Below are 15512 nucleotides of genomic sequence, written 5' to 3'. Positions count from 1 at the left end.
ACACTGTAAATTTATTCAGTATATGAGAACAAGTGAAGAGCTGAGGAAAGAAAAAAAAAAACATCTACAACATGCAACAGAAGTTATTTTGCCAGGAAAGGTGCTGACATTAGAAATAGCATATAAGAGAGGATCTTGAAATCTAGTCTATTAATTCTGGTATGTCCAGGAAGAACTGTGACTAACCACCATGTTAATCCATTCCTGACTGCATAGATATGGCCTCTGATAGTCCTAGGTCACTCAGAGGGCTCAGAAAAAAAAACAATATTCTGATTTGTCTCTCCATCAACCCCAAACATACCTGCATTAAACACTTCAGCAAAACCAAGTGTATGAATTCAGTTCCATACCCTCTTTCTCAGCCCCAGAAACACAATAAAGTCTTTTACTACTTTGTTATTAAATCCTAAAGCCCAAGGAGACTTTCGGTCTCTTTAAAAGAACACAAAAGGGCAAGGTACTTTATGTGAAAGCTATTTTTGCCCATCTACTTATATTAGAAAAAGCCCAATATTAAAAATAATAATAAAAAAGCTTCATTTTCCTGCTGCTTGATCCTAGATTTGATGATGGTCTTTGGAGAAAAAAGGAAACTAAATGAATCTCTATTTTTATTAGTTCAACAGTTTTTCTAGAGCCCCTTGTTCCCTAGAAACAGCTACATTTCACAATATTGGCCAAGTGAATACTTAAGAGAATGAGTGTATATGCTCACAGTCCCCCAAGGGTTTGCTGTAATAATTTTACAATAAAACCACAGGCCTGGTTCTTAAATACAACACAGTCACAATCAGAAATTTTGTAATAGCAACAATTACAGGCCCATTATAGGCAAACTAATTACTTTCTATCAGGTTCTTATGGTTCATGGCTCTTTTACACAATGGCTGCACACACATATCTGCTTTGTGCTACACACAAACATGAAGGGTACAAAATGCAGCATTAAGCAGGAGTCAGGGAATTCCTCTTAGACACCAGCAGTTCTGCAGTGATGATCTGCACCCTTGGATTATCTCCTACCTGTCCTAAATTTGTTTGTTGTCACAAGCCACTCTGATAACGCAGTAAGAACCACAAGTAAAATTTGGGTCAGGCGACTTTTATCCCATGCATAAGAAATTCAACTCTAATTTTTAAATGCTCATGCATGATGGAATGCTGAATGAAAGGGTATGCCCTCATCCCCTGAGGACCAACCCTACAGACATGGTAAGTGATGGAAACAACAACTCCTAAATAATCAGATAGGTAATGACAAAACCAATGACCCACATCTTGCGTATTTTCTGTTAACTCCACTCTATTGAGAGAACCACTGCAGTTTGGTTTCTCCTGAGGCAGAAAGATGCCACAGGGTAGCACCTTAACTCCTGATAGTCTTCTCAAGCAGCCTCCCACAGCTTACAGTGATGGGCAGACTCTTCTACAAAGTGGTTGTGCCTCTATTTACCATTCCCTCAGGGATTTTAGGGATTTGTTCAGTTACTTATGCTGTTGTGTGAACTTGTAGTACCCACGATGTCCTGTAGACTTCCAAAGCTGAATATAGCTTATGTGAACAATTATTCCTATCAGTCCACTTTAAACTTGCCACCACTTGTTTCATCTGACTCCCTCAGTTTTAGTCATGGAGAAGACAATGCACAAATTCCCCCCCTTCACCTTCCACTCTGTATTTTACAGACTTCTTTTGGATATTTAGACATCCATTTCTTTTACAGGCTGCATTATCTGCATATGCTCCTGTTTAAAACCTGTTCCATAGCTCTGGTCACCCTGCTGACCTCTCCACAACCAACCATTCCTTGTTGAAGTTCCTGCAATGATGGATAACTGTAGCAAGGCCAGGAGAAACTGTAACTGCATTTCCAGAAAATTAAGTGGGTTAGTTTTTCAGCTGTAACTACTGTACACCTAAAACATTCTAAGTACATCTATTTGTGCTTGAGGCTGCTTCTGAGATACTTTCTTATTCACAGTGAACTACTTAAAGCAAATATTGTTCCAAGCAGCCTACACAGGAATTGAAAAATCAGGCTTTAAAAATAAAGGCATATTCTGTATCCAGTAGGTAGATATCACTTCTCAATATCAAAAGCATTGGTTAAGTGTTAATAATAGAACTTTTAAAATGACGACTAACTTCCACTAGCTTTTGGCAGCACTATCAGTCAGGATGATGTCACAGGCCTGTATTTTTAGCCCTCTAGTCTATGACTTGTTTTGTGACACAAGCATGAATAAGAACTGTGTGCATAAATACACAACTGTGTGAGGGAAAGGTTATAATGAAGGACTAATGATGTGAATCCCACCAATCATATCTAATTCTGCCAAATTCCAGGAAGCCTCATAATTAAACAGTATGAATATCTATTAGAATAAAAGGTGGAGGATTAGTCATTTCATCTAGGATGTGTGGTGCTGATCATCATGTGGGCCAAACAAGTACATCTGTTAATTCCCAAAGAGTCTGTAAAGACAACTGGTTAAATTCATTAAATTAATTTACCACAGAATACAGCTGCAGGGTGGTTCATGGGGGAAACAAGGCTCACCCAGACCTCCCCTTCTGGTAGCCTCTGCCATTCTTGTCAAAGCTGCCTCACTGTGTAGTAAGAACAAAAAACACCTCAGCTCCTGGGTAATGGAAGGAAACAGAACAGCTCAAAACTTCAGCTGTCCAGAAAGAATGGAAAAGGTAGTACTGAAAGTGCCAGTTTCAGGTGCAAGCATAAAGCCATGTCCTGGTAATAGCCATAAGGTACCAGGAAGTGGGAAACCTTTGTCTCTCTTCCTACAGAACATGGGGGAAATCCCAACAGGGATGCCACCAGCTGCAAGAGCTGTCTGCCTCAAAATTCCCTTTTCAGCCAAGAGAAGAATAATAGTTTTAGTTCTGCTTCTGATCACATTTGGGTTTCTATTTATGTTATGTGATGCCTTCAAGAAAAGGAGAGAAAAAGGAGTGACTGTGACACTGGCATCTTAAAAGAAGGAATATAAAAAGGCCTGCAGGGCATTTCTGTAGGCATAATACAATCCCCTGAAGGAATGACTACTCTAACAACAATATCCTCAACTGTCACTCACTGCAAGTAAAACTGTCAAAACTCAATAGCAAGTGTTTTCAGGAGCACAGTCTCCTGGCTTCAACTATTATTCTTAGCCTAGCTGAAATAAAGACTGACAGGCAAGCAAGATTAATTTATTGTGTTCTGTATTGAATGGCTGTAGTCACAAGAAATTTACTTCAGCAATTAATTCACAGACAAACCACCAAAAGTACAGTTTCCCAAGAGAAATTATTAAATAAAATCATAATGTTGGGTTTCCTTGTAGATTCTAAAAGCTCACCAGGAAAATTACACAAGGTATTTTTGTTTTGCAGGAGTATGAGGCTATTTGGCTTTCTGTTATAGCTGTGCTGGCAGTCACTAGCAGAAGCACCAGGTACAGCTGCCAGTAGAGCTGCACAACTCTGCAGAATGACAGCCTTTGTCAAGCCCAGTGACAAGCAACTCAATGATCAGTCCCTGCTACAGCACATTGGTCATGGCCCTTCCACACTCATTCCTGCCTTCACAGAAGTCACTCACATACTGAATTATTGGAAATTTACACCACACGTTGAAACAAATAGAGGATCTGTAACAAAGATGTCACTCGTTTCTCAAGGACGATATTTTCCACATTTATTATAAAATGCAAGCCATTTATTTTATACCTTTGCTCTCTTTAAGGTGATACACTCATACAGGAAGGCAAACTCAGCCCAAGCATCTCTGCAGCCACTTAACAATCCTGCAAACCAGCATACACAAGCTAGCAGATGGCTACTGCTCCAGCTGAATGCTCCAGTCTAACCACAAAGCAGGGGAGAAATGAGCAAAGTGGGTAGGTAATCCCAATAATCCTACATACCCATCACCCACAGTCTTACCACTCAGTACCCCCACAGCAAAGGGACAGGCCAGCAGGAGCCCCTAGTGACAGACCTCTGAACCAAGAGGGGAAATGGAGAGGCTTTAAGGAAGAGCAGGTTAAATGATGGGATAGGACAGAATACACAACACCTTCCTCCTGTGGGCAGCTATGGCAGGCACCCACTAAACCTGGGCATGAAGGAAAAGCACTTGGGTGTTCAAAGGGCTGCCAAGTGAAGGCTCTTCACAGGTGTGTTGTGACAGCAAGCAGAAGATGGACTCCAGAAGATAATCAGCCCAGCAATTTCCTAGGCTGTTCCCACAGCTTTTCATGCAGTACTAGGGAAATCATGTTCACAAGTTGGCTATGTGACAAGAAAGGTTAGAGGCAGTTGTGAAATGATACAAAGCCTCCCATGCCACAAAGAAAACTGATAAAGACAACACTATTTGATGTACCTGCAGTTTCAAAAGTCTGCCCATTTGCACAGCTTGCAGATTTTGCTACGCTTTGTACTCACTGCATATGATTTACTATATTTCAAGGCCAAATGAAACTACTGGGATCATCTGATCTGACATGTGGCACAAGCACATCCTGTGGTTCTTCCAAAAGTTCAATATTATAGTCCTGATGCAAAACTTTGAAGAGTTCAGGTCACTGCTATGCCAGGTTTGTAAGTGATCTGAGGAATTCTTCCAATTAATGGTCAAAATAACAGCACAATTTTTCCAATTGATTTTCAGAAGTACAGACTTCTAGCCATACATCTATGCTGCAGATAAAGCATATGCCAAGTAATATATATGCATCTTTCTGAAAAGCAATAAAACAATTGATCATATGTTGATGACTGTTCACACTTTCTCTAAAAGTCTCAACTATTCTAAAAAAAACCCGAAATTCAATAGGGCTTGAAGTCCAACCAAGTTTTGAAAGCAGTATATTTTACCTTAAAGACAAATAAATTGAAATATGAATAGGACGTGCTGGGCAAAAATGGTCGAGATCAAAATGACAGGAATGTGAGACAAGCTCAGCCATCTTGAAGAGTCATCACACCAGAAGATTAACAAACACTGTTTAAATGGAGCCCAATGCAGGATTACAGCCCCAGAAAGAAATAATGCAGACTATCACTATGCCTCTGAAGTGCAGTTTTGGTTCACAGTAAACCATCAACTCAGTGTGCTGACACTGCAAAAATGTCCAGCACAGGCATAGGAATATATACAAACATGGAATCGGTGACTTTGAAGTCACTGAAGGCAGGCTCAACTCTGTTACCATTCCAACTTCTCAGAAAGATGACTAAAAGATACACTACACTCTATGTGATCCTCTATTGGTGACAATTCCAGACCTCCCTAAATAAACAGAAGTCAAACTGGAGCATTAAAAGCAATTAAATTATTGGGGAAAAAAACCCAGACACTAAACAAAATTTGTGACTGTCTACAGACATATTTAAATTAGGATTAAAACTAAGATGTGTGTTTGTCAAGTATGTATTTTAAAGTTGCATAGCACAACTTGGCAAAGCATAATCACCTTGCTCTTTGGGAGGCTGGACTTGATGAACTGAGGTCTCCATCTGTTAGTAACAAATATTGGTTGCTCCATGTCACACTTAAAGGGTGTGACACAGATGCTCCAGTTCTATCAACCCTTAAGCCAGTGTTTTTAATTATACAAGCAGTCATGGCAAGAAAAATAGCATTAGCCTATACAGAACCATTTGGAGGCTGTTTTCTTTAAGAAAGTTACCTAAGCCATTTTTCCCTAGCCCTGATTTTCAAATCTGATATTGTTACTTACACTGCAGCCCCACAGAACTCAATGGAGAGAAAGAAGAACCACATAACAAAAAATGAGATATAAAACTACATGGGGTTAATTTCTTCAAAAAATATTTTCCTCTGCATAGGTAATTACATGCAGATGTCTGTTAATACTGGCACCCATATGAAAATGTCTGAAAAACTTGAGAGAGGACCACCACAGGACAACAATTCAACATTCACACAGACTGATGCTGCAAACCGAATAACCAGAACTCAGTTGTGTCCACCCAGGCCTGTATTACATTTCTTCTAACCTCATTAAACACCAAAAATTTACCAAACAAGAGTAATTCAAATTCCTAATATGAATCAAATAAAATTTTAACTTGAAAAGAAATTAAGTTGCTTCTCTTTGTGTTATGGGTCAAGTTCTCCACAGAAGGCAGTCATACAAAACTTAGAAGCAATGCAACAGCTAAAGTCAAGACATTACAAATTCATCAGCTTCTGTTTGGATTCTACCAGTGATACCAAATGCAAAGCAAAGAATGAACAAACAAGTCAGGTTTCTCTTAGTGACAAACAACAATTTGGAGAGTAGATAATAAGAAAATAAACATTTGCATATTATCCCTCTTTGATTTAAACACCTTTCCTCTGGTTTTGGCTCTGAAAAGGAAATAGTGCCATTTAGTGGTCAGGTAGATTTGCTGCACTTTTTAAACTGAAGGCAGTAGCTCACACTGACAATATTAGCACAGGAATTGCAAATGCTGAGAGGTGACACAATCACTAATACTGTTGTTTTTACTTGAGGAAATACTGTAAATGTTTTTTTTTTGAGAAGTACGATGTTTTATTCCAAGCATGATTTAGAACCTGCACTAAATATTTTAGCCTTGTCTCCCTCAACAGTAAAGAACTACATGCTGTTCCTCCTGCTCTCCACCAGGGGATAAACTAGGCTCTAAATGTTATGATTACAGAAGAGGATACTGGGAAATTCTGTAGGAGCTGGCAGGAAAGTTAACTCAAAAACCTGTTCCACAGAAAAAGTCATTATGTTCCAAACCAGCAAAAGATGTATAGAAAGGAGGAGTAAAATCTACATTACTGATTTTCAGTGAATAACACTCCAGCTGAAGATAAAAATTAAATTGCCAGAGCTTTCACCTGGAGCTTTCTCTGGATTCACCAGCCTCAGAATTTCTGAACCCAAGGTGAACTGGTTAAAAGGAAGCAAAAAGATGAAAGCTCAATTCTCAAATAGCACCATTTGTCAAAGCAGATGAAGAGTGTTCATGAATATGGAAGACTGGTTGGGCATCTGTGAATCCAGCAAAATCTGGCCTAATGACTATTTAAATAGTGACAACACATTCACAGCCCCACGTTCCGCTTTCCCTTGAGAAATCTTCCATCTTTACTTCAGATGTCATGCCAGAGGCATCCAAGGAACCAGTCAAGTACAACAGATCCTGCTGAAAAGTTAGCCGAGTGCAAGTGGACCAGATTTCTGGAGGTACCTAAAAATTAAGACAAATCACTTTTTTTCCTAATCCACAGTGATTCTGGAGTGATATTTTTACCTACAACTGCATATCAGAGGATGTGGCCTTTTAAAAACTCAGCTCTATCCATCAGCCTTCACCACTTGCTCTCAAGGGACAAGACTGTCCTTTACTGTATATTTATGCAGCTGGCTCCTAAGGGGTGGCACACAGAAACAATACATGCACAAAGAAATCCAGGCTCCAGAAAAGCTGTAACCTAGATAGAGAATCAGAACAAATTGGCTCCAAAGTTTCTGAAACGTAGAGCACTCAATGACACCGCTCCATTCTCAGCCAAATGTCAACAGCCAGCCCCTGCATGATGCAATTTAAAACCCTGGCCCTCACTGGGAGCAGTCCCACTAACCTCAAGAACACTCCAGACACCAGGGTGCAAAAGTTACCCTTGACTCTTCAGAGAGAGGGGGACTAATGGGATCTTAAGTATGCAGAGGACTTCTTTGCATTTTGGAGCACATGGCCACCAATTCTGGAACCTCCTTCCCACCAGTTCTCTAAGCCACTGCATTTAAGAACGCAATTTACTTCACTCTCTACTGAACAATTATGCTCTTAGCTGATTAGAATTTAAGAGCACGCCTAAGATTAACACTTGACATTTACTAGAAGCCCTCAAATTTAAAAACGAGAATTATTTGGAAGTCACCCAATATTTTAAATATCATATGTATTAATCAAAATAAAACTTCACTTCTGATAAAATCTTAAATATAAATGTTATGCATTGCCGCTAATCTACAAAAATATTCAAAATATAAAGATCCAAAAGGTGAAGGAAATACACTTAACACATCATCTTCCTTAAAAACACCTCATATAATTGTCCTATATCATTAATTTGTATCCACTAGTGGCATTTGAACTAGCTAGATGTTTTATACACTCCACAGCATAAAAAAGCTGGGAAATCAGCTATCCAAATTATCTTTATTGCATTTGAAAGAGTAATTCCTGTACTCTGATGTGAGAAGTCATGCATAAAATGTGCTAAAGCACCAATTTAGATCTAAAAAGCGGGCAACACATTTTCTCCTCAGCAAAGATTTCTCACTGCATGCTTTCACTTTTCCTTCATATATTCACTATCTCTTTACTGGCTTTGGTGTCAGAGGTACTGCCTAGTCTAAGAACATAAAGCATAAAACACTGTTTTATATGCTGGGATTAAACACATGACCAAGGTTCATTTGACTACATTTCCCTGTCAGCCTCTGAACCAATGTTTCAGCAATGTAGACAGCAATGATTATGTACAGAACTATTACCCACAGATGAAAATGCTAAGAAAGAACGATACATTAAAATTTTAGATTGATCCTACTTTGAATTCTGAGCATCTATTTTGATTTTTACATCTGCTAATGGATTTGTTAAGGATATGTGTTTGTAATACAAAGTAATACATTAAACATTTTGCAACCTGTCAAGGCTGAGACTGTACTAAGACTGTTCAATCTAACTAGCAAATGATTCCCAGACCTGTACTGTCAGTATTAATGATGTCAGAACATAAAATATGAAAGAAAGGAAAGATTACTTTACATAGCCACAGCTCCTTCTGGTAGAGCAGGAAGCAGAGGTTTCACAGCAAGGTATGGGTTCACTGCAGCTTCACATAGGATACATGTAGCCCCCTCATCCCACAAGAAAGGTCAAGAATGACAGAAGGACCAGCACTCCTCCTCAATCCCTTGGAATTCAAGTAACAAGTAGCTAAAGACTGAAAACTAAGTTAGAGAGGAGTCAGGACAACAGTGGAATCAAGGCTGACCATGGAGATCTCAAAGACACACATTTACTGAGGGATACGTGAAAGTTTCCTTCTTACATAACTAAGTTAAACTATTATTAAACAAAACTAGCCAACAAGTGGTGTCTTTTCAGGATGGTGGAAGTCAGGATTTCTGGCTCTATCAGCCTGAACTAACAGCCCTCAGCATGGTGTCTCAGTTAGCAGCTAAAACCAATAGGGCAGGAAGCTTCTACTCCATCTGGGGGTCCCACTATGTTACACTTTCTGTTTTTTAATTGCCATAGCTCTGAAGAACACAGAGGAAGTAGCCTGTATTCCAGTCGAGAGCAAGAGAACTGTTAGCAAACGAGAAGGAGTTAGCAAAGCAGAAAGAAACTGTGAGTTGATACAATCTCTGCTCCAGTTTCTTTGTTCAGCAACAGGCTTATGTTAAAATCATCCAGTTATGGCTCTGGAAAAAAAAAAAAAAAAACAAACAAAAAAACCCCAAAAAAACCTGCAGTGAAAATGTGTATACAGAGTGTACCAAATGTAAAACCTTCTGTAAAATCTAGGATACAGCTGATGTGCCCAGTAGCTGCTCTCAATAGGAGTTTCCCACACCGCAGTTAAAGACTAACACAAAGATGTGGAGCCTCCTGTGGCACTTCAGCATCCGTGAGGTCCTGCAGATGTCCAGAGACTGTACAGTCAATCACAACACACACATTGAGCTCTGCTATCTCTTCCTGGGTTGTGGAATATCCAACTTGCCATGAATATAAAGAAAATGAAGAAATATTTCTAAATTAATGCATCAAAACAAAATTGAAATTTAGCACAGAGAAAAGTAGTTAGGCAATCTCCAGGTTCTGCCTTGATGACACACTGAAAGCCAGCGAAGTAACAACCATTTGGGGTTTTATACTTTCTCACAGGACAATGAAACATCCCAAGTTTGTGGGCCAAGACGCTACTACTACTAAAAGCAATATGGTCACAAGCATCAGGAGGGCACTCAGAGAGGGACATCACCAGTGACATGTCCTTAAAAGATGGGAAAACACTGCCATCTTGTTGGAATTTTTGGGTAACATACACTGATACTTACTAAATGTCTTCTAAACAAGTACAAATAAAACTGAAGAAATTATGAACTGATATGAAAGAGAAAGGGTTTCCTTGATAGGCTCCACAGTAAATGTCTAAACTAACCATGACTCAAGAAGCTTCTGCATTAGTACTGCCTTCCAGCCTCCAGCTTCTTGCCTTGAAATTCAACAGAACAGTTTTGATTTGCAGAAAAGGAAAGGCAGAAAAACCTATACACCCTGCCTGATTTTCTAGGCAATAAAAGGCCTGAAAAAAGAATCCTGATTTGTTACTTAAGGGCTTAATTACCAAATAAGTATCACTTTTACTCAGAAACAAAGTATTTTTTTTCCTTTTTTTAAGGATAGTGTATTTATGCAGGTTCTTACACAGAGACTCAAGAGCATTAGTTTGCTCTACACTAAAAAAAAAAAAATCCCAGACAAAAACCAAAAAGAAAACAGAAAACCCTCTAGTTTAGGGATTTCAACACTACCAGATACATTTCTGGTGCAGCACTGTACTGCTCCAGACTTATCCCAGCAGAAATCCCAGAAGACAAGGAGGACTGAAAGGGACCATGGGCCCCTTTCACACTGCAGTGATGTTCTGGGAGGAAAGAACGTTCTTGGTGTTGGGTTAAAGCCCTGCCCCCTGACAAAGATCTTCATGCTGACAAAGTATCTGATCAGCAAAGTTACTGCTAATGTCAGAAAGCACTTTGGTTCACTAAGAGAAAAAACACAATCACACCTTAAATGTCAGCTGCTTTTCACATCTTTTCAAAGCCTAAATTTCTTATGGACTTTAGATATGGACCATTGCCTTCCTGATACAGGGAGTGCATGTACCATGAAGACCTTACACTGCAAAAATACCCCACAGAGAGGTTTTATGTAAATGAATAAGCAGGGCTGTGACCCTGATATTTAATGGGAATAATGGCAGAGGTACACTTTGTAGAAGGATTTGCTTTTTAAGAATCTCATTAACCTTAATTAATTAGGTATTGGATAGAGAGGGATTACTATTCAAATTCTCAGTACCTTGTGTTGATTTTACAGTGATACAAGTAAACCTGTAGCTGCTCTAGATGAAATCTTCTTTTTGGTTTTTGTTTTCATTGGTGTGGCTCGTTAGGCAGACTGCTAAACATGTAAAAACACAGTCTCTGTAGATGTAATTACCTTCTTACCAGGTTGCTAATTACTGCTGAAATTACCAGTGTCATATAAGATTTTTAAATAATTATATAAGATGCAGATAAGGATTAAATTTTCTGTCACATAAACAAATAAACACTACCAGAATTATTCTACCAACAAAACACTCTTTGTGTCCAAAGTCACAACTCAGGACCACAAACTGTACCATCAACAGGTTTTGGAATTTACTGGCATCAGATATACAGGAAAAAAATTTGGTGAAAGGGCTAGACAGGATGTGGAAATGAGAATGCAGAAGGATAAAATACAATTTCTCCACATTCTGCCATGTATTAGAAAATCAAGCTGGACAAATTTTCCCTAATGTTTAAGAATACTATCAGGGTACACAAAGTTATAAAAGAGATTAATTTGGCATTTTGTACTGTTATTTTCTTTGTGGTTTTGAGTTTTAAAATAAGTTTTGAGCATATGCCATATTATAATAGGAATATATTTAGTTTTGCAAGATCTTTTCTACAAAAAGATGAGTTTCCCTTCTCTGTTGCTAAGGTCTCTCAGGTAAAGACAGGAGAATGAATGAGAACACATAGTTCTAATCCAGAACAGAAATTCCCAGGATACCATGTTATTCTGGCCCTTTTATAATAATTTCTATATATAGGAACTCCCTGTACTTACAAATCAATTTTTATGAAATGAATTATCACCTCTGTACTGAATTATTTATATCTAACCCCTTATTATCCCAAATGTAGCTAGACAGCCATAGGTAGGGTGGGAAATAAAATAATTAAATTTCTCACCCTATTTCCACGAAAGCTTGCTCCTACAGTACCTTTTCCTTGTGGCCTTAATTCTGGTATTTCAAGCGCTTTATATCCAGTGAATTGCTTCCTCCTTAATTCACATGTTCAATTTAAGCATTTTACATCCACTGAATCATAGCTTTCCTTTAGACCTTAATTTTCCAATCAATGCTCATAGTTGAAACTGTATTTGCAAGAGGATAAAAGTATATTCCTCTGCATAGTAATAAACTGTTTTGAAATACTATTTTAAGCTTAAGGATTTTTAACAGTATTTAAGTGTACAAGGTATCACAGTCAAACTAGATATGCACTGAGTGAACCTTGAAATAATCTTCACACAAAACTGGAGTACAGATGAAGAAGCTGGACACAACAAAAAATGGCCATCATTCCTAAATCATCACCAATACAGCAAAACCCCTGTGAGTAGATACAAGTAATGTACACACATTTCCTGAACTGCAGCCTCACATTTTGGCTATCATGTGCAAAAGTAAAGCTAAGGCACAGCTTTTTCACACAGATGTGCATGTTGCTTTGCTGAGGCTGTACGGCTTTCACTGAACCAAGCTTTAATAGTTTTAACAAAGCACAAAATACAACACCTCACTCTTTCTGGATGCTGAACTTCAGTCTGATTTCAACAGTCCAACAGTACCCATATCTGTAGTCAACAGGGTTGTCTAATCAGTCTCTGGTAGACTGAGAACAGAAGCAGTTTAAATCATCTTCCTAGAACCAGCAAGAGGCTGCCTAGCTAGTTAGAGCAAATATGGAGAATAATGCAGTCCCTGTGCAAGACTGATGTCTCTTCACACAGACAGAAAACTGGCAGGGGGGGCTTCTGCTTCTAGTTATCCTCTTAGGCACTGAGAGTTTTTTGGAGTAAATGTTAGTTTGAATTTTAAGTAACAGCCTCTGAAGTCACGATTTATTCCGCAGCTCTGTAAAGGACAGCTAACACCTTAAAATGCTACAGCATTAATTATGTACATAAATCACTACACAAAGGACACACCGCTAATTTTAATCATTAATTGTTTGCTGTTTTCGTTACAAAGACCCAAGGCTTAATTAAGTAGCACAGGAATAGTGTTTCATGTTCTTTGACAGACACTGTCATAGATGAAAGTGTTTGGAGACTTTCTTCCTCCTCCCAATTAGACTGGCGTCCTCCGCACTCATCCTACCAATTCAAGGCACTGTAACAAAGCCTATGAAGACACCTCACAGAGACAGGCATGACAAGCAGCTACCTGCAGCTGACCACACACCCCCAGAGCTCTTCCCTCAATGCCTCTGAGGCTCTATTGAGTACTCACTCAAACAACTGAACACTGTCATAACATCATTTATGCTGCACATAGCGGAGATACATCACTCATTTTCCAGCTACTCTGAAGTTTTCAGAGACTATTAGAGAGTCTTAGATGGTTGAGGCTGCTTTTACAGTTCAAATTTACTGACTTTGGAGACCTGAACACCACAAGAATCAACCCACACTGTGCTGTTCAGGCAGTTTATTAAAAGGTGTCACAACCTATTTTTTGGAGCAAACCTCCTTTGGTAAGAGGGATAAAACTGTGCTGAGACTTATATATGAAAAAGAGCTTCAACAACAGAAGCAGTAGTTACTTTAAAATAAAGAAGTGAGGTAACTGAGGTAACTGTATGTCCACAGCAGTTATGCTCCTCCAGTTTCTAAACTAATATTCTGGCTGGTACAATTTATCATACACAGCAGTATGATAGAGCCTCAAATAAAACTTGAGTATTCTGTCACAAACAACTTTGTAGAAGCGGTTAAAAGCTACAACTCTCTTGCTGTGGATAATCTGAAAGGAATCTTACTTCATTGTTTGCTAAAATTTAGCTTGTTCACAGTCTAGTCGTCAATGCAAATCCTTCAGCTGCATCCTAATTCTCTTTTACAACAAAGATTGGACAAAGAAACATGTTAAATAGAAGGAGTTCTTTCTTATTTCAAAATATCATCATTTTATTATTTCATAACAATTGTATTCATTCAGAGCAACTGACACCTAACAGAGGATGCTGAGGTTATGGCAAGGAACCAAAAATTATTTCACTGAATATCCGAGTCGGAAAGGACTCACAAGGATTACCAAGTCAAACTCCCGGCCCTGCAAAGGGGAACACTAAGAATCATACCATCTGCCTGAGAGCACTGTCCAAGTGCTTAGTGCCAATGTGGGATCCTGACATCCCTACTTCTTCATCTCAAACCTGGAAGAGTTAGCTTTAATACACTATTTATACTATAATATACTCACTACCTTTAATATACTCTTCCAGGATCTCCTCAGTCATAGCATATTCAGGAGTCTAAGCTGTTCTTCAACCCTCAGATGGAGAAACTGAGAACTGATCTGAGTTCTGTTGTTATTTGTTTCCATGTAAACATTAAACACTTTGGGAAATACACTTCATTTAATGACACCCAGGCTGAGAAGAACAAGGTACATTTTAAGAGCGACATGAGCACCAAAATCAATCCGCTGAAATTGGTACTATTCAAGCTCACATTTAGGCACCTTGTAAGCATTCATGGATGGTCAAACACAGACAAACAAAGATGAAGTGCAGATCTGAGAGTTCAAGAGCAAATTGAACTGACCAAATGAAATTATTTGCCTTCTCAGAGAGTTGCAGACACAAGAATATTTATATTATTCTAGGGGCTGATGTATGTATTCACTGAAAATATCATCCCAGCATGACTCTGTGTGGGAGAGTCTCACAATGCCCTGCGTTTATTCTCAAAATGATTCCAGAGCAACTATGTTCCATTTATTGCCATAACCTTTTCTTTTCCCTTGTGGCAACATCAGAATACTTCACAGGGCCTCTGGGTTTCTTTTTAGGCTAATGAACCATTGCTAATATAAATCAAAAGCAACACACAGCTCTGTTGATTGAAAAACCTGTTGATTAGGACCAAGGAGAGAAAAATAGTTGACTTCTTCCTTTTTATACTCTTTCTTCCACTAATGACTTAAAAGATCAAATGCAATGAACCAACCTAGATATTCAGTTATGTTAGAAAGCAAGCAGATTAGAATGAGAATATGCAACTGAACAAGATGGTATTTACCTGGGCATTTCCCTTACCACAATGAAGAAATTATATTGTTTCACAGAAATTATGAACGAAAACAAATGTAATGTGATAATTGCCTGTATTTTTACCTCTGTGTGTTTTAAGAGACTGAACTCAATCTCCTTTACAATAAGGTTTAAGCTAGCAGTTGATTAGCACATCACTTAGATCTATGAATGCTAGATAAAAATTTAAAAAATTACAAAACACGGAAAACTCTCAAGGCAACTGGCTGCAGTTTCATAACTTAAATAACAGAAAGCTGATAAGAAACACACTGCAGGAAAAATCCTGTACT

General features: G+C 38.5%; 1 protein-coding gene across 1 annotated transcript in view; it reads right to left on the bottom strand.

Annotated features, from left to right (window-relative positions):
* Positions 1-15512, bottom strand: part of CCSER1 (coiled-coil serine rich protein 1) — a 614942-nt gene that overhangs the window by 463975 nt on the left and 135455 nt on the right. The window lies entirely within an intron of this gene.

Source organism: Molothrus ater, chromosome 4 (assembly GCF_012460135.2).
Source record: "Molothrus ater isolate BHLD 08-10-18 breed brown headed cowbird chromosome 4, BPBGC_Mater_1.1, whole genome shotgun sequence".
In the NCBI taxonomy this organism is placed as follows: Eukaryota; Metazoa; Chordata; class Aves; order Passeriformes; family Icteridae; genus Molothrus; species Molothrus ater.
Note: the sequence above shows the minus strand (reverse complement) of the source record. Positions and strands in the feature narration are given on the sequence as shown.